Below are 23,685 nucleotides of genomic sequence, written 5' to 3' on the forward strand. Positions count from 1 at the left end.
GTCTTCTGGAAATTCCTCCCAGCCATGTGACCTGCAGATTGTTTATTGTGATGCTTAAGGCTCTCCAGCAAGATGAGGGAATTATCTCTGTGGTCAAGGGAGACAAGACAATCATGTCCTGGGCCTCAGAGGTAACCAGAACATCCCACCTCCCTGAAAACAAGAGTGAACAGGAAATAGCTAAGGACCAAGAAGTTAAGTCATAGGGGTGTGGAGAAGCCCTGGACCGAAACTCATTTGCCTTACTCAATGGAAAACTCAGGTTTCCCCTCTCCAAAGCCTGGCTCTTTTCATGATCTCTATTTTGCTTTAGAGATTACTAATTCTTGGGTGGCACTGTTCTAACCAGTCAGTTACCTAGTTCCTCAAACCAGTGGGTTACCTAGTTCCTCAAACCAGTCGGTTACCTAGTTCCTCAAACCAAATCAGATTACAAGGCTTCTGTTTAGGTCATGAGGGAGGAAGGAAGGGGAGGGCTTTAGTGATAAAGATACTAGCAAAACCAAGAAATCGTAGCTGTAGGCAAAAGGGACAATAAAAGCAAAGAAGAACTCAAAAAGGCCATGTCAATGGGCTGTTTAGTACGGGAACTATTAGCTGAATGATCACTATGTGCATCATCATATCATGGCATGAAATTCCAGCATCTTTGATTCCAATCTAAACTATAGAAATCACCAAGTACATGCTGTTCTTTTTTTAATATATATATATATATATATATATATATATATATATATATATATATACACATATATATGTATATATATATATATATATTTAAATCTTTTAATTTTTATTTATTTGAGGCAATGGGGCAAGTACCCAAGGTCACACAGCTAGGTAACTACTGTATCTGAGGTTGGATTTGAACTCAGATCCTCCTGATTTCAGGGCCAGTGCTCTACCTACTGTGCCACCTATCTACCCCCCAAGCTGTCCATTTTACAGATCATGGAACTGCAGCTCAGGGAGATGAATTACTGCCTAAGATCATTTAGGAAGTGTGAAGCAATCAGAGACTTAGATGGGACTCAGAAGTTTGGGGTCCTAAAGACTAAATCACTTCAACAACAGTCCTGAGAAGAGGGCAGCAAGGATTCAGCATGCAGAGGTCTCCATTCTCCTTTGAAGGCTAATCCAATCACAAGGATGACCCAAAGGCTTATTGGTCCTACTCCAAGGTAGAAAGACTTCAGCTTTGAACCCAGGAAGGGGATATATGGTCCCTGCAAAATGTGTGGATTTTTGTGTTTTTCTCTCTTCAGAGAACAGCACTATACAGTGGGCAGAGTCCTGGTATCAAGAGGCAAGAAGACTTGGGTTCAAATTCCACGCTGAGATTTCCTAGCTGTGTGACCCCAGTCAAGTCCCTTGACTTCATTGGACCTTAGTTCCTCCTCCCTAACAGGAAGATGTTAGACTAGATGACCTCTAGATTTATATCTCTGAGTCTATAATCCCTCTTTTGGAATGAAGTAACAAGACGGGAGAGAATGAGGGAAGCAAAGTGTCCAGGAAAGGAAGATTTTTTGAAGTCCCCATTTCTTTAAAAAGAATGGATAGGATTCTGGTTTTTTTCCCAGGGCCAACACGTAAAGTGGAGTTTTAAAGAGCATCTCTGGCTGACCAAGTAGGGCAATCCTAGAAACTCCTCATCAGGTTTTCTACAAGGGTGATGGAGGATTTGCTACAGCAGCTCTGAACAACTAACAATTGTGTCGGAGAGGTGTGGAGGGGTTTGTCAGATCATGATCCAAATGTACAATTCTTTGAGTCCATGTTCAGTATTCAGCTGGATTAAAAGGACTGGGGAAGGAGCCAGACGTCAAGGCCAATATGGAGCCAGCAAGCTAGGGAAATGGAGACCAACTGGCAGAATTTCAGATTCTGGAAGTGCTGCAGAAATTGTCTCTCTGAAGTTAGGGATTACACATATACAAACATATACACATCCATACACACATAAACATATACATTTCTACATCTATTTGAATTTCATTTAAAAATTATTCAAATGTCCCATGTCACAGACTGGCAGATTCTTAGGTTTTGGAGGGGGCTTTGAGGTCATATTATCCAGACTTTACCTACACAATCCTCCATTAGTCCTAGTCAGAAGTTTCTGAGTGCTTTAAGATTATTCCATTCCTAAGGAAGCCAATTATATTTTGGATCATCCAAATTTGCCTCTCTGAGTCCTCTCCAGGACAGCCCGTTGCTTCTATGTCTGCCTTCGAGGATCAAGGGAAACAATCTTCATTTCTCTTCTACAAGCATATTCTTCAAAGTCTTCCTAGAATCATTTGTACAACTTCTATTCATTTTAGAAATAAGGATACTGAAACGCAGAGGTAGACACTGAAGCTAAGCTCACAGCTTTTAGGAATTAGATTAAGAAACCAATCAAGATTTTTTGTATTCTACTGCTTTCCTTTCTCTTATCACCTCACGACCAATATCATCTAATTAAAGACAGTTGTCCTGTCCTCACTAGGTCTTCTCCTCTCTGGACTTTATCATCCCAATCATGGCTTCAGACCCAGTTCTCTCTAGCTCCCTTCTTCTGGATGCTTCCCTTCCATAAAAGAGAGGCTTTCTCAAACATGGAACTTCAAAGTGAATGGAGTCTCAGAGGGAATTTGGTGCTTCACAGAATAAGCCTTCAATGAGCTAGAAAATGATGCTTCCGTAACAGTAATTAGAAAAGAACACACAGGAGGAAGAGTTATGGTTATGCTAGTCAGGAAGGAAATGGCCTCTAACAGGGAATGACAAAAACAGAAATTGAGGTGTTGTTTGAAAGGAAAGCTTTTTATATCTCAGTGTTCGAGAACCAACAGCCTGATGGAGAACAAGTTTGTGGGATCTTCTCACTCAGCTACATGCTGACCTGTGACCTTCCATAAGTCTCAACCACCCTAAGCCTCAAGTCCCATTCATGATGTGAAGGGCTTAGATTCCAGTTCTTCCCAGGGCTGATATTCTATGAGTCTCTCCCCAATATAGTTTTACCATCAAAAAAGAAAGAAAATTATGTGTAGCATTGCTCTCAACAGAGAGACCCCTTAAAAATTAGGAGCTGGGCAGGTGATCACCCTGGTGCAATCTGGGCTTCTCTGACCATAACAGGTTTACTTCTGAAAGATAACTGAGAAGCTCAACGGTCACCAGAGGAGGACAGACAGAATGGAGAAGGGTCCTGAGATCATGCCACAGAAGGTTAAGTGAAAGGAATTGGAAATATTCATCTTGGAGAAGAGAAGACTCAAGGTGGAGTGGTGGCATGATCATGGCTGCCTTCATATATTTGTAATATGAAAGGTCTGCACTTCAAATAGGTCTCAGACATCTAATATAATTCTCTCATTTTGCAGTTGTGGAAACTGAGTCTCAGGGCTCAGTTTAAGGGACTTTTTCAAGAACTTACAGAACTTGAAGACCAGGGGCAGGATTTGACTGAAGTCCTCTGGTTTTGAGCCCATTGTTGAAAATGGATTAAATAATATTCTTGGCAAAAAATGGAAAACACAAAGAAGCCTCTTCAGATTTGAAAGAAAGAAAGACTTCTTACCATTTTAGAGCTATCTCAAAGAAGGAAACACAGACCTAAGAAAGTAATGCATTTCCCTTCCCTGAAGGCCTTTAAGCAGAGGTTGAATCACTCATCTGGGGGTATTGGAAAAGGCATTTTTATGCTTCTATAAGTTGGACTGGCTGCCCTCTGAGGTCTTTGCATAGTCTATGATTCAGTGATGAGGAATTCAAGTGATAAAAGATAACTCTTGGCCACCCACCTGGGCAGCCTGGTTTTGAATTTGGGTCTGCCAACATCCCAGGCCCAGCTCTGTCTTGCTACTGTGGGTATTTTCCCTCTAATCACTTTAGTTTGAGAGTCATCATCTCCAGGAAAGCCACCCGATGACTTGCTCATTCTACTCTTACTCATGGCCATGGAGTAGCACCTGGCTGCTGACCTATTTTTGGCTTCCCAAAAGAGTTAGTCCTTGTCTCCAGCTCTGTAGGCACCATTCTCTCACCTACCCCTTGCTCAGGGATCTAGAGGGATAGAATGTGGAGAAATATTTATTAGACCTTCAAGTTCATTGGTTGGAGCTAGTAGGGAAATCAAAGTTAATCTAGTCCAATGGTCTCATTTTTATAGATTAAGAAAAAGTGACTTGCCTAAGGTCACACAGGCAGGAAGCAGAAGGAGAAATTCTAGTTCTCTAGTCAGTGCTCAGATAGACGGTCACTGATGCCAAAGGACACATGGGGAAATGCCATAAATAGGGATGGATGGATGGATGGATGGATGGATGGATGGATGGATGGATGGACAGATGCATGAATGGATGGATGGATGGATGGACAGATGCATGAATGGATGAATGGGTGGGTGGATGGATAGATGGATGGATGAATGAATGAATAAATGGATCCATGGATAGAGGGAAGGAGTGAGGGAAATGCTAGGGTAGGAGCTGGAGCTGGAGGCAAAATCATGCTTCAGTCCTCTAAGGAAGGTACATTTTGTCAATGAACAATCTTGTTGCACAAACACTTGGGGAAATGAAATCAATTTGGTCAAGAGGAAACTTTGAAGAGGTACACTTGCTCTTTTGCTAGAAATTCTTGCCTGCTCCATACAATCCTGGTTAGTCCTGTTACCCAGGTGACCAGAGTGAACCAGGGGATCTCATATTAGGAAGACACGCAGGGTTGTCCTGGGTCCCAAGAGGATCATGAACTCTGAGCATGGAAGAAATCTTAGATATAGATTCCACTTTCTTCATCATACAGATGAGGAAATTGAGGTCCAGAGTGATGAATGACTTCCCTGAGAGTAAATGGATTTTAAGGCCATTGCACTGAAAATCAAAATCTAACATTTTTTTTTCTCCTATCCCATGCTGCCTCCTACAGAAGCATTTTCTTTTCCTTTTTAAGGAATCCAGACTTTGGGTTTCAACAATATAGGTAGGCCCCATATGGAAACCCCTTCCATTTGCAGATTGGCAAATGTTCAGCTGCTCATGGCCTTATAGAGGATCCTCTAGGGCTCTGAGATTTTAAATCAATTTGGGACTTGCCCAGGGTTACTCTGGTCAGGGAATATGAGAAACAGGACTTGAATCTGGCCCTTCGCAACTCTGAGGCCAGTTCTCTAGGTCCCACTGCATATTATGGAACAATATCTCATCAATATGAAAATGTACTTGATTACATAAAGAATGAATGGTGAACTCCAGCCTGGGTCCAGGTAAGAAGAATAACCTATATATTTTCATAAGATGAGCACTGGCATCTTATCAGATTAAAATTTATTTTCTGAGAATGAACCATCCCAGTGGGTAGTCACTCAACTATCACTTCTTAGCTCCCTGACTTCACTTACTAAGGAACCCTCTTAATAGTGACATTAAATGAAGTGATTCTTGCTTGGGTACATCAGAGCCTTCAGATTAGTAGGAAGTTGATTTTAAAATAAAAGATATCCAGGTTTGCAAGCAGCAATTCTTTGGGACAGTGATAAGGCTATGGCCATCAAAGTGCCTGTGGAGCCTGTGGGCAGCAACAGCAGAAAGGATCTTTGGCAGGGGATGCTCATTGAATTGGCTTCTGGCTAGGGCCTGGGTGGGCCATTTTTCTCAGAGATTTGTTCAGAGTCACTAACATTGCAGTCATTTACAAAGCTAAAGAGCTCAACCTAATGATCCGGCCATGATGCGGATGTGTAAATGGCCGCCTTGGGTACCAGGCTCAGACACAATGGAGCTGGAGCAGGGCCTGAAGGCAGGATGCCAACCATGGACACAGGCCTTTCATTCGGACGCAGAGTTCTGCCAACGGAGAAGGGGGGGGACATCCTTCCTCACCCCAAGCTCGAGCCCTAAATCCCGTACTTGTTTGTCTTCAGAGGGTGAGAGTGAGAGGCAAGTCTGGCTGGTACTGGCTACACAAGGGGAAAGCTTTATTCCACAGAGTTCCTAAGTGAACTTGGAGATCCGGACAGCAGAAACTGGGCTCTGGCACCGAGCACCCCTTCGACAATCAAGGAGTGATAAGAGAGGGAGCTCCAGTGATGAAGCAGGAAGTACTGGTCACTTGAGAAGGCAAACCCCGAGCCACCCGGCAGGAAAGGACATTTTACAAAGAGATAGAGTGCCCACAAAGGGGGAATCATCACCCTCCAGTTTGGCATGTGATTCAAAATGAGCCACTTCTCTCATTTCCTGAGTGTCCTCCTCTGTAAGATAAGGGCATTGGCTTCGCTGACCTCTAAGAACCCTTTCAGTTCTCTGATTCCTTGACTAGAAGACATCCAACCTCCTTTCCAGTCCCATCATTTTGTAAACTCAAATGACTAGTCAGGCCTGCCCATCATGCCAAGTTGGCCTGCAGAGAACTGGCCTAGAATTGGACAGAGAGCCCATCGTAAGATATTGTTCATGGACTGAAGCAAAGCAGATCTGGGAGAGGGTGCAGGTCAAAGACTGCTCACACCAAATTTCACATAGCAGACTTGACCCTCAGTTCAGGATTCAGTCAGTTGCTCCTTATAGTGTGGGGAGGGGATTCAGTTTATGACTTTATTTCATGGATTCTGTACCAACAAAATAGGATGGCAGCAATAACTGTGGATTTCAATTCAAATATGTGATAGGGGAAGAAAAAGGAAACTTCAAGGGAAAAACCAAAAAATGGAATCATTCTCAGGGCACCCATATGCACAGATCCACACTTCTTCCAAAACCACCACATGCACTCACCCACGCACACATATAGACACCCACACCCACATATACAGACACACACTCGCACAGACAGACATATACTCAGACACACACACACACACACACACACACACACACAGACACATACACTCACAGATGCACACACTCATATAGACAAACATTTACACACACACAGATACACAAATAGACAGATATATGCTCTCTTTCTCTGACAAAAAACACACGTACACACACATACACTTGCATACACAAACACACAAAATCCTGGGTCACTGTAAGAAAGAACTAAGTCATTGCAAAGCTAAGAAGAATATTGGGTGGATTTTGTAGAGTCTAGGTGCATTTGGGGTTGGTTCCCAACTTTCCCAGCCCAGTCTGTCTTCCCTTTAAAATGATTTCCCTAGCTCTTCCTCCACCCAGCTCAGAAGATGCCATCCCCACCCACTGCCAGCCTGCCTTGTCCTCCTCTGCAATGACCACCAGCTGAGATTCAACCTTGCTGCTCCAGCCACCTATGGAAAAGGTCACTGTTCCTTAATAAGCAGCACCCACCCAGAGCTCACCCACACAGCTCAGATGTTAAACAACCCCACAGTCTTTACTCAACTGGTCCAAAGGACATGCTATTAAGGTAAGTCACTGGAGAAAGCCCTCAGCCTACTAAAGGGGGAGGCAGAGCACCCTACAACCCCACCCCATATCATCCAGTAATCTTTAATACTGGGGAACAATAGTAACAGCAACAATAATATTAACAAGATTATTTGTTTTCTTCTGCCTGCAAAGCACTGAATAATTATAGGATCAGGGCTACTTTCAAAATTATCACCATCAAAAACTAAGATGAGTTAACAATCATAATTGCCCTTTCCAAATTTCTGTGGGAAAATCTGTAGAGTTAATATATATTATTTCATTGGATACCATCTACAGGCATTATCAGTTTTTATCCTAAATCTTCAAGCTCTTTTTCCTTTATTATTTAAGTAATTGTTATGTTCCCTGAAAAGCAGAAGGTCCACAGAAGCCCAAGTTTATTTATCCACACTAACAAAAATAAATATGGAGTCCTTTAAGGCATACCCATAGCACCCCTGTGAACAAATGACCATGGGAAAAATACTAGCTCTCAAATCAGGCCCCTAGTTCTCCACTTTGAAACAAATCACTCACACTCCTCCAGTCTAAGTTTCCTCACTTGTAAAATGAGGAGGTTGGACTAAATGATCTCTGCGATCTCTCCCAGTTCTAGCTGATGTTCATCAGAAGGTCAGAATTCTAGGTATCATCCCTATTGGGTCCAGAAAAAAAATGCTTTGACTTGGCCAGTCTCTCATAACTAGTGAAGTGGCAGAGCTGATTCCAAGTCCCATCTGATGCATTCCACAGCCCCATCTCACCTTTTCCAGATAACATTGCTATGTAGCCACAAAGCACAGTTTCTAATATCTCATCTGCTTTCCTGCTTAGGTTTTAGATGGGTTAATTTTTTTTAATTGCATTCCCTATATATTCAGGCAGGGAGGTCTTGCTGTACAATAAGGAAAGAATCACTGTAGGACTCAAATGTTGCTGAAGCTAATGTAGATGCATAAGCCATAGGTGGACAGTCCAGAAGCCAGTGTAGCCTGGATGAAGCAAGTCCCCCAAAACCAAAGGTGAGGGGAGAGTCAGTGTGTGGTCTAGGCATTTCTTCCACCTAGTCTTAGAGGAGACTACGAAGAAAAAACAAAGTCAGACCTGCCTGTATTAATTAATCTTGTTTAAATTTTAATTATTGTTTCATCATTTCTTTTGTGCCTTCCCCTTTGTGGCAAAGACACTGGAGAGCTTAACCTTTTCCTTCTCCAGCTCATTTTACTGGTGAGGAAACTGAGACAAACAGAAGGAAGTGACTTTCATAACAGGGGGAAGTGTCTGAGGTCAAATTTGAACTCTGATCTTCTTGATGGGAGACCTAGTACTCTATCCACTCTGCAATCTAACACTGTGATAAAGAAACAAAGGAGTAAATTCAGACTGAAGCTTCTGCCTTGGATATCTTTGAGCCAATATACAATTTCAAAAGTGCCAAAAAATGTAACCTATGATGTGAGGTCCCGGAGCAAAAAGAGAAAGTTGTATGACAAAGCATGATCTAATTGGAGAATGGAAAGAGAGTCAAGGATCATATCATCTAACCCCTTCCTTTGAGAGAGGCTCAGGTTGACATTTGAAAAGGTGACATGACTTTCTTAATTCACAGCTAGTTAGTGATAGAACTCGGGGCAGAATCCCAGTTAAATAACCTCAGGTCCAGTTCTCTATTCATCATTGCCCATTAGACCAAGGTGACTTTTCTTCTTATACTCTGGGTCCTAATTTTTCAAATGTAGAAATAGTTACCTAGAGGCTCACAAGCTGGATTTTTTCCCATTTTTCTTCTATGTTCCCTTATGGTCTGTATTTATCATTGAGTTATATAAGAAATATAGTACCAGGATGTTAAATTTTACAGAAGAAACAAATGCCTCCTTTATGATCAGTGTCTAAGCTATTATAATATAGTGTTTCTTTTTGATCTTAAGGATAATTATCACAAGAATTTCAGACTTCCCAATTCTTCCTTTTAAAAGCTAAGAAAAGCTATAAATTCAGACTTAACCCTATTTCCAGACAATCTAGGCAATTCCATCCAAAGAAGAAACACAGTTTTTGGGAGACCTCAGGGTGATAAAATGAAATGATGCTGACACATTAATGAAGACGCAAGAAAGAAAACTGCTACCTTACCTGATAGTTTATTTCAGATTGAAGGCAAGAAGTCAAAGAAAGAATAAATCCTATCCATTTACAAAAGATTCTGTCCTCACTGGCAATATTACAGCTGTATCCTTAAATTCAAAGACTTACCAAATGAACCAGGGCACAAGCAGGAACAGGATAAGATGAAGAGCTCTGAGCTCATATGAAGATGGAATTCTGTACCCATTGGATTTAGCTATCATTTAAGGAACAGAATATTATTCAGCTTGCCATTTTCTAGTAAAAAAAAAAGTTTATCCTTTTCTACCTCTAATCTTTGGGTTTTGCCTAAATATTGTGAAACTACTGGGTGTGGGAAATAGAGACTGGACAAAGAAATCTACAAGCAACTATTAAAGGTCTATCATGTGCCAGGCACCATTCTAGAAATAAAATGATGTAATTGTTATCTTATTCATGATTAAAGCAATAACATATCTAATGATAATTACAATGGCTACCACCATTTGCTAAAGAAATTTAAGTAATATAAATCAATCACCAAAAGGATCAGACCAAAAAAAAGAACCCTAGAAATCAGCGCAGGCAACAAACCTGGCCTCTTTGCCAAGTGAAAAGAGAATAATCCACAGCAATACTATTTAAAAATGCAAACTTCTTTTAAGATTGAACAGAGGAAAATGATGGAAGATGAGGAGTTGTAAAATAGAAAACAATGAGTGAGAAGGAATAGGAAAGCAAAACAAGTTTATAGAAAAATTGTGAAGAACCCTAAGTCCCCAAAGTCAATTCACAGACATCAGACTGAGAGCAGAGACAGCAAAATGAGGATGATCAGGAAAGATTTGACAACAAACTTATTTGTCATCCAACGACGATAGTCTAATTAGAAGGTTGGGACTCTACCACCACTAATGGCAGAAGTGCTGCAGAAGAAGGCAAACACAACAATGGATAAATGGATGAGAATCTCCACTTAACCATATCCACAGAGAGCAAGTGGGGACAGCAGGAATAGAAGATGAAATGAGTGACTGAGTCAGATGAGAAGATTTATTAAATGTTTACCCATGTGTTAGGCACTTTTAAATCCTGAGGCTATGCCAAAAAAAATGGCCTCTTGTCTTCCAGGAGAATAAATTCTAGTAGGGGAAGCAATATACAAATAATTAGGTTCATATGAGATGTCAATGGGCAAATTTGAGACAATCAGCAGAGGGAGTTTGGGAAAGATTTTCTGCATAAGATGTGATTTGAGCTAACTTGGAGGAAATCAGAAAGTGGAGATGAAGCAGCAAAGCATTGGAGTCAGCCAAATCCCCAGAAGAAGGAATATTATATATGAAACAGCTGGGAGACTAGTACACAGAAGGGAGGAAGGTATTAGAAGGTTGAAAGATAAGAAAAAGCCAGATTCTGAAAGGCTTCTAAAGGGATCTACAAGAAAAAAGTGACCAGGATAAATACCTACTAAGCAATAATCACATGCATCTATGATACAACACAAATCATCAGCTCACATTTTAGGCCTTTCATAGGTTGTGATCTGACCTACCCTTCCAATCATTTCACATTCTTCCCTTTTACTCATTTACTGTTCCAATCAAACTCGCCTACTGGTTGACTCTTGTCCTTTGTTATCGAAGAAGACAAAATGACATAACTATGTTTGAGACAAATGACACTGAATTCCAGCCTCCAAGCCTATCCTCAAGTTGATACCGCCTATCTGAGATGTACTCTCCCTTCATCTCCACTACTTACATTTGTTGTCTGTAACATTCATAAAAATAGTTGAGTTATCAACAAATCAGAAAATAAAATTAGATTGTCTTTTTTTAAGTCAAATAATGGTGTCTTCATTATTTGCAAAAGGCAATGGAGTTATGAAAAACCAATACCAGGTACTCCCTGAGAGAGGAGACATTATCCTAATCCCATGGATTTCCCATAGCATTGGTCAATCAAAGTATTTGAGTTTTTATTCCCTCCAGTTTAGCCTAGCATAGTGCTATGTATTAGAAACTAAATACCAAATTGGTGAGTGAAGAAATACAAACAAGATAATGAGGAAACTTTTCACCATAAAGGTTACTCAGTCAGGTAACTCATCTCCATTTATCAATGTCTTGGGATCTGCTTGTTCCAGAGTCTTTGGATGGAAGCTTCCCAAGACTCACTAAGCAAATTCAATTTTTCAGTTTTAAATCCACAAATCTGAGTTTCTCTGCCAAGATTAGCAAATCTTATTCAACAGTTCTGTCTAAGCTTTTGCAAAACATTCAGTGAGTGCCATATCCAGGCTTGGCTTGATTACAAATAACAAGTGGATCTACACTGACAGAGGTGACACTGCTTCTCAGGCAGTGCTTATCATTCTCTTGGGTCCTTAAAAAGAGGAGGGCAAGGAGGGCTGTGTTCTAATCCGGCAGATGCCAGATAATTTGTGACTTTGGGAGACCTCAAAGGGAGAGGGAAGTAGCTTCATTAATAAACATGGAAAAAAGAAATAAGCAGAGAGGCAGGACAGATGGGGTAGAGCCAATGAAGACAAGAACATTAACAGGGAAAGGAGAGGTGACCATTGGACTCCTATACCCCAAAGGCATAAGAATGTCAGGGAGACTAAGAAGGGGCTAAAAGTGTACATGGGAAGAACCTTTAGGACCAGAGAATCCTAGGGCTGAAAGAATCTTGGTGAAGACCAAGAACAGATCTCTCATGTTACACATAAACTCCCTCTTTACCAAGGCTATTGGGAGGCCCAATGAAGGGAAAAAATGGATAGGAAATACCTCTCCTCCACTTCTTTATCAATGACCATGACGATGAAGGTTGTTCTAGAATTGGTCCATTTCCACCAACTTTTAGCTTTTGTCAAAGCTCTCTCTTGAACCTCCCTCACTTTGTTCCCCTTACCTTGTCTCCAAGCTGTTTCTGTTTATCAAGGTGATTTACTTTTTGAAACAATCTGGGGAAATCACATGCTCTATTTTTCTATTACAATCGACATGAGCCTATAATCATCAGCACCTTTTAAGGGTCTCTAAAGTTGAAGGTTTGCATAGGACTTTGCATCAATAATCTCTTTTGTACAGAGGCAACTGTGGAAAATATGTCTATTTTATAGGGGAGAGGCTTAGACTGAATAGCCAAAAAGAAATCCCATAATTAGTAAATGGGACTTTCCTAACTCAGACACTTTCCAGAATTTGTGTCACCCTGGGCAAATCACTTGCATGCTGTTTGCCTCAGTTTCCTCATTTGTAAAATGGGGATAACAACAACCCCTTCCTCTTATGATTTGGTATTAAGGAGTCTTAGAAATATGAGTAATAAAGCCTTTTGCCTTCTGGTATCGCTTCAACCTTTACATTCCTGAGAGTAATATTTTCTTTTGATGCACAAAATCTGCCATTACATATTCTCTTAATTAAAAAAACATACCTTTTGTTAGATTATAAAATCATTAACAATTATTTTTGTTGTTACTTCAGTGTGAGAAATAATACAAAACCATATCTAGTACTGGAAAGAAAATGTAGGGAGACAGAGAGAACAGATAGAAAAGCAGAGTTCAGGTTGCAAATTCTTCTGATATCCATAATACATTAAAAGACCCAGAGGTAACCTTCAGCATATTGAGTTCATCCTTTTCTGAAGGATCTGTGGGAGGTCAGAAAGAAGACTTCCTCAGGATAAAAGGGTGTGAAAATGGGATAACTAATCAATCAACAAACTTTTAGTAAGCAACTGCTATGTACAAAGCACAGCATTAAACAAGGAAGATATTAAAACAAAAATAAAACATCTCTTGCCCTAGGTTCTGCAATAACATGAAATTTAATAGACATCATTACGACAGTGAACTAAGGTTAAGGTTACAAAGAGAGATAGGTGGTAGCCTGAAGTCAGGAAGACTCACCTTCCTGAGCTCAAATCTGCCCTCAGACACTTTCTAGTTATGTGAGCCCCAGGCAAGTCACTTCACTCTGTTTGCCTCAAGATGAATCACTGCAGTATCTTTGCCAAGAAAACGCCAAATGTGTGACCTTCAGCAAGTCACTTTGCCCTATTTGCCTTAGTTTCCTCAACTGTAAAATGGGCTAGAGGAGGAAAAGGCCAACCATTCCATTATCTGACAAGAAAACCCTAAGTGGGATTACGAAAAATCAGACGCTACTGAAATGACCTAACAACAACAATACCAGGATTGCAAAGTGACCGAAGTACAATCTCATTCAAACCTAGCACTGAGAAACCCAACTGAAATGGGGAGTACAAACATCCCATTCTGAAGACTTGAAACGAAATCTTGGGGACATTCAATTGGTTCCTCATGTTACACAGTGAGCAAGTGTCAGAGTCAGAATTTGAACTAGACTCTCCTAACCCAAAATCTAGCACTCTATCCACTCTTCCCATCTGCCTCCCTAGAAAGAATCATCGAAATGTTATCTTTCACTAGGGTGGCACTAGTATTATTACTTATAAATTTCAAAAGAAACTAGATATAGATAGATATATATATAGATAGATAGATAGATAGATATACACGAAGGAATGTGGGTTTCCACTGAGTGGTAGATAGCGCTACTTCCCTAGAGAAGCATATTCCAGGCTGCCATCACCATCCCTTTAGAAAGAGATGATGGAGGGTATTCGTGGCAAGACCTCTTGACAGGTTTCACCCTCAGTTCAGAAGTCTGCTGACTAGAAAGAGCTGAATTCTCATTACTTGAGTGTCCAGCTCAATGCTGAAAACATGGACCTTGTCTAGTTCAACCATTCAAGCAAAAAGCACAATCTTCCTGGCTTCATATTGAGAAAAGGCACATTCATTCCCTTCCACTATGTAATTCAGTTCAAATAAAAACTGTTTTGGAAGAGGGTGGGGAAAGTGTCTGGTTTTATATGACTCCATCGTATTTTTTTTTGAAAGGCAATGGGGTTAAGCGACTTGCCCAAGGACACACAGCTAAGTCAGTATTGTGTCGGAATTTGAACTCAGGTCTGTCTAACTTCAGAGCTGGTGCTCTATCCACTGTGCCACCTAACTGCTGCTTCCATATTAATTTTTGAAAAAAGTTCTATCTCCAAAAGAATCTCTGTATTTTATGGGTCAGTGCATATTGGTTCCTTTCCACATCATCTCTTCCTGAAGGGAGTGGGGATGGTCTGAAGCAATCCCATTAATCAGGGCCAGCTGCAGTTAAAGTCTGGGTACTTCCCATGTCTCCGATCATGTGGGTGTTCTATAGGAGGGCTCCCACTGTGCAGGGTTGAAAAGTATGCTGAATCCTAGTTCTTCCACTAATTACTTGCATAAGCTTGAACAAGTCACAGCACTTTACTGGGTCTCTGTAAGTTGGGGAGGCTAGACTAAAAATGGCTTCTGGGAACCATGATTTAGAGCTGAAATTTAGACCTCCCTACTATCTCCCATCCTCAGTTCCTTAAAACTACCAGTCTAGAACATTGACCCTGGATCCAGGAGGACCTGAGTGAAAATCTGGCTGCAGACACTCAATAATTACCTAGCTGGGTGACCTTGGACAAGTCACAGCCCTGTTGCCTTACAAAAAAAAGAAAAACAAAAAATAAAAGTAAAAAAAAAATATCAATCTTGTATAGATCCATATGCATAGGCTTGTCTCCCCCAAAGAAAGTCAGCTCTTTGTGGTTGGGGTCTATTTTAATACATTGAATTGACTCAATATTTAAACAGAGCTATGTGGCATGTGACCTGTTCAGATGTTTGTTGATTGATTCTGGGCATTCTGGGGCCTTGGGGGTACGCTCAGGCAGTCAAACAGAGCAGTATAAACCTATTTATATTCTTGGGCACTCTTAGAGGTCCACACTCTATTCTCTCCCATTCCCATGTCCTCCCACCTCCGGCCAAATCACTGGCACTTTCTGGAGCATACCCCCAGAGAGACTCTTTAAAGAGCCTACCATAGGGTCTTATGGTTGGTGTTCAAAATCAAAGCAGTTGAAACACTTGCCAAAAGTCACATTTATATGTCATAAGTGAACCAGGGCTTCAGCAAATGAAATCATATTTTCACTTCAGAGCTCTTTCCACCCTGCCCCATCTATGCTTTTCATTCAGCTTTGACCAGAACACTCAATAACTAGTATTGTAGCAGAGCATTCTTCTCCCGTCTTTGGTTTAGAGGCTTTATCACCTCTGTTCCAGAATATGTTCCCATATTTAGGCCAGGCAAATTGATCTCATTCATGAGCACACAATGACCACCAAAAAAAAAAAAAAAAATGAAGAGTTAGACACCTGCCTCCAATATGGCCCAATCTCCATATAAGCCACATATTTTTAGGTGCAGGTTTCTTTGGTGAAATTCTCAGTGATGTGAAGTGATGGGACTAAGGCACTACCACCACATTCCAAAAAGGGCCATTGAAGTTTGAAACTTGAGTTAAGTACCCTCACTTTTATTTCCTTGACCCTTCCATTGCAAGGAAGGATCCCTTCTGAACTCTGCTCTGAGTCTGTTCAAACTAGGCCAGGAAGTTTCAATTAGAATTTAGGTTGATTTTAATGTAATTCATTTATTAAACACTGTGCTAGGTATTAAATGAATAAAGACAAAGATAAAAGAATCTCTACCCAGAGAAGCTTCCTTTCTAATTCCAGATGCAAAAAATACATATTCCAGTATATAGGAAATCCCTATGAATCATATCATAATAAGATCTAAGAAGGAGGGGGGTCTGAAAAGACTTCACGTAGTTACAGATAAGACCTGAGTCTTATCTTAAAGGGAGTTTGAGGTCCAAAGAGGCAGAGAGGAAGAAGGAAAACATCATAGAGATGAAATCTGTGAAAAGGTTGGAGGTGGCAGATGGCATATCATTTATGAGAAACAATCAAGTGAGCAAGTTTGGCTGACAAGTGTGGGTTGGTGCAGATTGCCCCTCACCGAATCACAGAGTTGAAAGTGACCATACCAGACTGACCCTGACCTGAACAAGAATCTTTTCTAAACCCCAATCAATAAATGGTCATCCAAATTTTGCCTGAAGACTGTTGAAAAGGGACTCACATTCTCCTTTAGAATTTTTTTTTCCACTGACATCCAGGCTAAATATTTGTTGGTGGAATTCTTCAACCCAAGAGCACTGAGATCCTTGAAAACTAATTCTTCCCTCCCTGGTCCCTTTCACTGAACATCAATAAATCAAGAGCCAAGACTAGAAAAGCAAAACTATCATTAGTATCAGTTAATGGATAGTTGGCAAGTGAGAGCAAGGTCCTAAACAAAGGGAGACTGAATTTATAAAGTGTTTGACACTGCCTACAGGGTACATTACCAGAGACAACAGGAGCCTAAGTGATGTAGCTGGAGCATACACTTTCCTCTTTGGGAATTAAATAATAGAGACAGAATGGTAGGTGACTTAGGGAAAATCACCTCAGGGTCTTAGGGTTGTCAAAGATACGATTTGCTCTACTGAGGATGTTTTCTCTATAGTTCATCTTATCAGAATATCCTCATAGGGCAGCAGAGGGCAAAGGCCACCATCAAGATAGAACTCATTCGGGCTCATCCGGTTCTGGCCAGCCGAAAGAGCTCTATTTTCAGAAGCCTATAGCTCTGTTCCTTCAAACTCCAGTTACTATTTTTTGAACTGTTTTCCCCAAACTCATTGTACACAGGTTTTACCAGTTTTCTCTATATTTTCTTTGCTAGTTCCTCCTGGTTCTGTCCCCAGGAATCAAAATCAACAAAGTGAATTCCCCTCCACAAGGGATTCATTTTGGTCCTTGCAAATAGTTCCCATGTGCTGCCCCCCCAAGCCTAGCCCTCTCTTCTTTGAGCTAAACAAACCTTGCTCCTCCCATAAGGAAAGGCCTTTCCTGATAAGAGTGTTATAAGATAAAGGTCAGTTTTCTGAAAGTTTTAGTGCTTATCCAGAAGGAAGATAATCACATCTTAGAATCACAAAAATTTAAGACTAAATAAGCCCTATGAGATCATTAATTCCACCTTTTATTTCCATGTAGGTGAGAAAACTGAGGCCCAGAGGTCACATAGAAAGTTAATATTAAAAGGGGTCAGTACAATCTATCACACAGCCTCAAGGCAGATGACCAGATTCCCACATATGCTCCCAATCTCTAAGGATTTTTTTCCCCATTACTCTTAATCAGTGCTGATGGAAAAAAAAAAAAAGATATTATAGAACCAGCCATAAGTTGAGTTGTTGTGAACTGAAGCCACCAAAGATATCAGTGTAATTCACTTGCCCATTTTCCATTTTCCCTTGGACTTTCCTAACAACCAATAAATATTAATGCCACTTTGCATTGGCCACAGTCACAGACAGAAAGTATTTCTAGTCATCTTTAGTTTATCATAGGGATGGAAATGTGTTTTCCCATCATCCTGTGTCTGATTCTCCAACCTCTAGGGCTTTTGACATCCAATTTTCTACTGGTCTCATTTTATGACTCCCTCCTTAAAAAGCTCTCTGGCATTTTTATTATTTTAAATTAAACAGGATTAAAATTAATTCTGCTTGGGAAAAATATACACTATTATTAGTCTCCTTGAGATAATAATTGTTGACATGTTGGGTGAGTGTTATTAGTCAAGAGTAGGGGCTGCCCAGTGTTCTGGGAAGGGTGACTAGCACCCCTTACACAAGTTTGGGGGAAGGGCAAGGTTCCTGTCCATTTCTCGGTCTTCCTCTCTTTCAGGCACATTCAGTTAAGATTGGAGCTTTCTAGGTCAATTGCACCCAATCCCCAAAGAGGTTTATAGATCAGTAGAGGAATATTTCAAAGGTGTCAAAGAATAAAGGGTTTCATGATTCCTCCCATCACCGTATATATTATCTCATCTAATTCTCGCCACAACCTTAGATAGAAGCCATTCCTATCTCTGTTTTATAGATGAATACATGGCGTTCCCCCAAAAGTAAACTGAACATTACACAACCAGTAGATGTTAGAATAAGGACTCTGACCCAAGGCCCTGCTTTTCCACCAAGTCATTCTACTTCCAGGACACATTCTTTAACTCCTGGTCTTACTCCACTCCTCCCAAATATAGGTTTTGATACAAGATGCCTTATAGCATAACCTGCCACCCCTTTCCAGAAAAATATTCCAGCCTCTTAAAAACTTATCTCTGTCTCTCTCCCTTTCTTCTCTCTCTGTCTCTCTCCCTTTCTTCTCTCTTGGTCTGTTTTCTGTCTGTCTGTCTCTCTCTCTTTCTCTCCTTCACACACATACACACACACAAACACAAACAGGACCAGTTTCCAATGGAAGTAAGCCCCTTAAGGGCAGGGACTCAGTACAGTACAAGCTCATCAATGGAATCCAATAGAGTACACCCAGGTTGATGGGTATTTTTCAACGTTTGTGGAGTTGACATGAATCAGCAAAGCACCAAGCTCTTCCATCTGTTTCAGTCTGCTTCTGTGAAGAACCCATTTTCCTGACCCAAAATCACAGGGCTTCTGGATTCAGCCCCTCCTCCCTCCACTCCAAATCCCACACTTTGGGAAAGAGGGGCAATGGTTTGGCATGAACAGAGGAGGGAGAAACTCAGTCCCCAACGGTAACCTGGATTCATCCCAAGAGAGCAGAAAGGAAATGTTCTGATTGGCCATTCTATCATTTCCCAGCAAGAAGAGAGCCCAGGAGGGGGCCTTCTTTAATAACAATTTAGCCCAGCTCGGTCACTGCAGACATGACTCACCAGCTCCTACATCTGTGCAGGCAGAGAGGGCTGAGGAAAGAAGAACAGTCCATGAAGCCAGTGTGGGGAGGGGGTGGGAGGAAGGCAGAACCCTGGAAAGGGGGTTAGCAAAGGCTTCTAGAGAGGCTGGGATTTTAGGTGCAGCCTAGAGGAAGTCAGGCAAGCCAGGAGGCAGTGATAAGAGGGTCCCCCTCCAACCATGGGGGACAGCTGAATAACTAGGAGCTCGGGGTCACATAACAGTGACTTACCTATGTCGATCTGATCCCCAAGGAAGCCAGAGAGCTTGGCTCTATTCCATGGCCATGGGATGCATCTTAAAATATGGCAAATTTGGGTCTTTGGACAGTCACAAAGATAATCAGGAGAGAGAGAGAGAGAGAGAGAGAGAGAGAGAGAGAGAGAGAGAGAGAGAGAGAGAGAGAGAGGAGATAGACAGATAGATAAATGGAATTCTAGTCCCCCCTTCTGGAAAAAAATATGAGCTTCCCTTCATATGTTCACCTTCATATAAGCAGGGTTATTGAACATCTCTCAGCCTCAGTTTCCTACTCTGTCAAGTAAGAAGACTGGACTAGATGATCTGCACAAGTCCTTCTAGTTCCAAATATAAAAAACCCATTTATCCATACCACCTGAGAAAAGGAAGGGAGACTCAGTGACTACAAGGCAGAAAAACTCAACTAAGGAGAATGGGTTTGAACCTTGTTTTCCTCACCACTTTTGTTACATTTCACACATCCATCTTAGGACACATGTGAAGATCACCTCACTTTTGATACCCCCAACACACACACACACACACACACACACACACACACACACACACACACACACCACACACACACACTCCCAGATTGGGCCAACATCCTTCACAAGGACAGTTCAAATTCAGTTAACAGAATTTAGCTACGAAAAAATCATCTGATCCCTTGAAAGAAAAGAAAGAGATCCATTCTCCTGATTCATCATCTAGGTTTACTCTTTTTTTCTCTCCCAGCCACCTGCTATTGCCACTTTAGTTTCAATAATTCATATTTCTAGAATGCTTTAAGGTTACAACATTTTCCCCCTCGTAAACACCTTATAACATCAGTAGCAGATGTGTGAGCAAGGCAGTTTTGTAGAGGAGAGTACTGAGGCCAAAGAAGGTTAAGTGGTTTGCCCATGGTCCAGTGATTAAAAAGGATCAGAAATGGCATTCAAATGCAGGAGTCTTGGCTCCAGGTTTAGTGAGCTTTTGCATTGTGCTGCCCTGCCTTAGTACTGCCATTTGCTCTAGGAAATCCAAGTAAAATCCTCTTTGGGACTCTGCTGAAGAATGTAGATTCTCCCAGTGCGCATTGTGGAGTCTTTCGGAGACATCCCAAGTGAGAGTGCCCTTATCCCTTGCCCTGGTCAAACGACATCTGCTGCACTTTTCTTTGGGACTCTTCTGAGGGATGACCACCCCCTGCCGTTGTATGGCACCCGGTACCAGACATGGTGTCAGTCCTCAAACGCTGGTGCAGTCATTCCAGAAACCTTTCTTTATCACCCGCAGTGAGTGAGATGTCACAGGGTCGGGTTGTAGAAGTGGGCCCGGAGGGGGCCTTACAGGAATTCAAACTCGGCCTGTTTTACAGAGGGGGAAACTGAGCGGAAGCCAGTGGGCACTAGCCTCTGGGATCAGGTAGGGCAGCACGTCCAAGCTCTCTAGTCAGGGCCACATGCCCTCTGCAAGCTCGGGTCTTCTCCCCTGCTTCAGCACCTCCGGCTGCCACATCCCCAGGGCCTGTGCCTCGGTGCTCCCGGACTGCGCCACACCCACCCCTCACTCGTCCGGCGCATGTGTCCATCCTGGCAGCCCCTCTCCGGGGCTGTGGGCTTCTCCACAAAGGAAGGACCACACTGCCATTACATCCTCGGGAAATCAGCCTGGCATAGCCTGAAGCCGGTGGTCCAGGTGCCCCAGGGGCAGAGGGTGCCTCTATGTCCCCAAACTGTGGGAGAGGAGAAGCCCCGTCGTGGTCTACCTTGGAAACGGGCGGCTTCCCACGGAGGCCCCCCTGAACTCCTGTGGGCATGTGGGGCTCCTTCCCTCAGGAACGGGAAAAGAAGCCACATGGCCTTGGACCCGCCCTGCTCAGAGGTCTCAACACGCTTCTGTGCCCGCCTGCCCGCGCCCAGACTCACGGACTCCCGTGCCCGCGCGCCCGTGCTCTCCGCGGCAGAAGGCGGCAGCGCCCGGCCCAAGGGGGCCACCTGGGGGCCTGGGCACTGCGGGCGGCGGGGGGTGGCTGCAACAGGTCACGGGGCGTGGGATGGGGGGCGCAGCTCCGCGGGGGGGCATGGAGGAAGCGCGGGGCGCCCCGCGGGGCCAGGGCGCGGGGCCGGGGCCAGCGCTGGCCCTGCCTAGACCCGGGCCCTGCCTAGACCCGGGCCCCGCGGGCCTGTCCCGAGCCAAGTTCAGAGGGCCGGGGGGCAGGTCCGGAGACGGCGGCGGGGGCCCGGAGCCTCAGTCTCCCCAGCTGGAGGCGGCGGCGGCGGCGGGACCCCTGCAGCCCCGGGGCCCCCGGGCTCAGAGCCCCGGACCCGCGCCGCGGGCCGCCCAGCGGCTCGGAGCTGCCCCGGCTCCTCCGTCTGAGCCCCCCGGGGCCAGGGCCCTCCCGGGCCGGGGCCAGGCTCGGGGCCGGCGCTGCCGCCTGGTGCCCCTCGGGGCTCAGAGCCGGCGGAGCGGCCGGGCCCGGGGCAGCCTAAGTGGCGGCCGCTTGGCGCCGGGGCCGGGGGCACTTTGCAAAGTTGGGGGCGACCGGCCCCGGCGCCCCAGAGGCAAAGCCCCGGAGGAGCGGGAGCGCGGCGGGGCCCCGCGGCCCGCAGGGAAGCGCCCTCCCGCCCCCCGGCCGGGAAGCACCCGGGACACTCACCTCGGAGCCGGGGCTGCGGCGGGGGCGCCGCCGGCACTGCGCGCTGCCCGCTGCCCGGCCGCTGCCCGCTGCCCGCTGCCCGGCCGCTGCCCGGCCGCTGCCCGCGCCGCCTCTGGCCGCCGCCTCGCACTTTCCCGACTTTCTGCTCCTCGGCCCAGGGAGGCCCCGCCCCCGCCGCCCGATTGGCCCGGGCCGCTCCGCCCGAGCCCCCCGGGGGCCGCCCGGGGCCGCCCGGAGCGCCCCGGCCCGGACCCGAGGCGGCCCGGCTGCCCCGAGCGCGGGGGCCGCCCGAGAGCCGGAGCCTGGCAGCCGGTGCCCGCCCGGAGCCCCGGAGCCCCGCGCTGCCGCCCGCCGCCGCCCGCTGCCACCGCCGCCGCCGCCGCTGCCGGGCCCGCCCCCGGGACGCCCCGCCCCGCCCCGCCCCGCCCCTCAGGACCCGGAACCGCCCCCGAGACGCCCCGCCCCGCCCCTCCGCCCCCGGCTCCGCCCCCTCCCCGGGACGCCCCTCCCCTCCCCCGCGGCTCCGCCCCCGCCCTCGACGCCACGCCCCCGCCCCGGGACGCCCCTCCCCTCCGGACCCGCCCCCGGGACGCCCCGCCCCTCTGGCCCGGCTCTGCCCCTTCCCGGGACGCCCCGCCCCTCCGCTCTGGACGCCCCGCCCTCCGGCCCCGGCTCCGCGGGAGCCCCGCTCCGGGACGCCCCGCCCCTCCGCCCGCGGCTCCGCCCCCGCCCCGGGACGCCACGCCCCTCCTCCCGCGGCCCCGCCCCTCCCGGTACGCCCCGCCCCGGCCCCGCCCCGTCTCGCCCCCGCTCCGCCTCCGCCGGGAACAGCTGGAGCCCCGGCTCCGGGCTGGGGGGGCGGGAACTGGGGGCGGGCGGCTCCCCCAGGGAGGAAGCCAGGGGGGGCCGGCCGCGGAGGGGCCCCGGGGAGGGGAGCCCTAAGCTGGGGCGGGGCTCCTCGGGAGGCGGCGGGCCGGGGGGCAGGGGGGCCGGGGGGCCGGGGGGCAGGGGGGCCGGGGGGCAGGGCGGCCCGCGGGGCCCCTCGCGCCCCCTGGATGCCACGGGCCAGCATCGCGGCCCAGGCCCCCGCCCCCCGCGGCCGGCGCCCACTGAGGGCCCCTCCGAGCCCGGCCCGGGGCCCCCACCCAGCCGGGCCCCGCGGGCAGCGGGGGGCGGCCCTGGGCACGGGCGCCCGGAGCCGCGGGGTGACGGGGCCCGGGGGCCCCTGCAGCTGCCCCCTCGGGCCGGGCCGGCCCCCGTCCGGACGGCGCCCGCAGAGGCCGGAGTCCAGGAGGCCCCTCCCTGGGCCGCATGCGACTGCGCGGGACCCCCGAGGGGCATCTGTGCCCGGGGGCGCCGGGGGCAGAGCGAGCGGGCAGGGCCGCAGGGGGTGCCCGCGGCCGGGAGGCAGCCGCAGTCCGCCAGTGAAAGAGGCGCGGGGCCCGGGGCCTCGGGGACTGTTCGGGGAACAGAAGGGCCCGCGGGCAACAGGGAAAGCAAAGGGGCGGCTGGGTGGCACAGTGCCTGCGGGCAGGAGGACCT

General features: G+C 46.0%; 1 protein-coding gene across 3 annotated transcripts in view; it reads right to left on the reverse strand.

Moving 5' to 3' along the window:
• The window catches only part of IL1RAP (interleukin 1 receptor accessory protein), a 142,949-nt gene that overhangs the window by 117,280 nt on the left and 1,984 nt on the right, over nt 1–23,685 (reverse strand). For 2 of the 3 annotated variants that reach the window (XM_074190639.1, XM_074190641.1), the window contains exon 1: nt 22,144–22,216. The exons of the other annotated variant lie outside the window; for it this stretch is intronic. The gene's annotated coding sequence lies outside the window, so the exon portion shown is untranslated. Of the gene's footprint in view, nt 1–22,143; nt 22,217–23,685 lie in introns of those variants that run through there. 3 annotated transcript variants of the gene reach the window in all.

This window comes from Macrotis lagotis, chromosome 6 (assembly GCF_037893015.1).
Source record: "Macrotis lagotis isolate mMagLag1 chromosome 6, bilby.v1.9.chrom.fasta, whole genome shotgun sequence".
Lineage (NCBI taxonomy): Eukaryota > Metazoa > Chordata > Mammalia > Peramelemorphia > Peramelidae > Macrotis > Macrotis lagotis.